The sequence below is a fragment of the Heterodontus francisci genome, chromosome 35, assembly GCF_036365525.1.
Source record: "Heterodontus francisci isolate sHetFra1 chromosome 35, sHetFra1.hap1, whole genome shotgun sequence".
In the NCBI taxonomy this organism is placed as follows: domain Eukaryota; kingdom Metazoa; phylum Chordata; class Chondrichthyes; order Heterodontiformes; family Heterodontidae; genus Heterodontus; species Heterodontus francisci.
In genome coordinates this window covers 33,777,138-33,778,228 of record NC_090405.1, presented here as the reverse complement: position 1 = coordinate 33,778,228, position 1,091 = coordinate 33,777,138, and positions in this window count along the sequence as shown.

The following is a 1,091-nucleotide window of genomic DNA, read 5'->3' as shown; positions in this document are numbered from 1 at the left end:
GGTGCAAACTTGGGAGACAGGCAAAAAAGGAGAATGGATTCTGTGCAAGTGTGAGCTGCATGGAAGGATTGTACAGAGCAGGGAAGCTTATGGCTGGGAATTAAGCCTGAAATCTAAGTCCCAGTCTGGTCTCTGTTGCTTCAAAGTCCAAGTTCGCTCAACTCAACATCTTTCCAAAGGCGAAAAGGGGAGGTAAGGATCTACTCGGGATTTACACCCAAAAAGAATATTTTGTACTGCGCACTAGATCGTTTCTGAGCAAGTGCAGTCTAAACCATGACCTTAAAACATAAGTTGAGGCCTTAATTACAAAGGTTTTATGCACTGACACACTAGAAAAAATGGTCTTTTTCCTATAAGAATGTGCAGGCTTAGTCGAGGGAAGTGTCTCTCTCTGCGACAGTGATGGGATCACAGCTGTGAATGAAGTGACAGCAGTCAGGCTGGGACCTGGTAAAAGATAGTCCAGAGAAACTGTTGTGGGGAGCACCATTAAATATTATTCCTTTTCATTCATAAAAGGCCAACACAGTATGAAATATCACTCTTTACACAAAGGAAGGATACAGAGAAATTACCCCAGGGCATTTCCTCCTCTAACCTCCTTTAAAATGTCATGCCCAGTCTGTTTGATTCTCAATCTTTTTTTTAACCATTGAGTCGCATTTATTTTTATCTGGTAAGGTCATTGTTTACTGTCAATTTTTACTGCTTCCCGTTTACTGTTGTGTTTTTATTTAATGCAGCGTTTGTCTCCGTTCTTGCATGTCACATTGCTCTGGGTGCATGTGAATAACCTCCCTGTTCTCGTCCCTTTTCAATTCTCCTCTCCACCAGTTGTTGACCTGTATACAGGGGTGGTCAGTCGTTGCCCGACAGTCCCCCACTGAGGGGAGAGTCTTGAACAGAGCCAAGGCTGAGATGCTTCAAGTGCTCACTGCAGAAGTGTGCATTTAAATCTCACCGAAAGCAGACTCGTGAATATGGGTGCAGACAAAGGCAGCTGAAAGTGGGCCAAAGCTCTTCACACCAGACAATTAAATCATACTGACATGGACAACACGTGAAATGTGTAAGAAAACTAAGCAGGG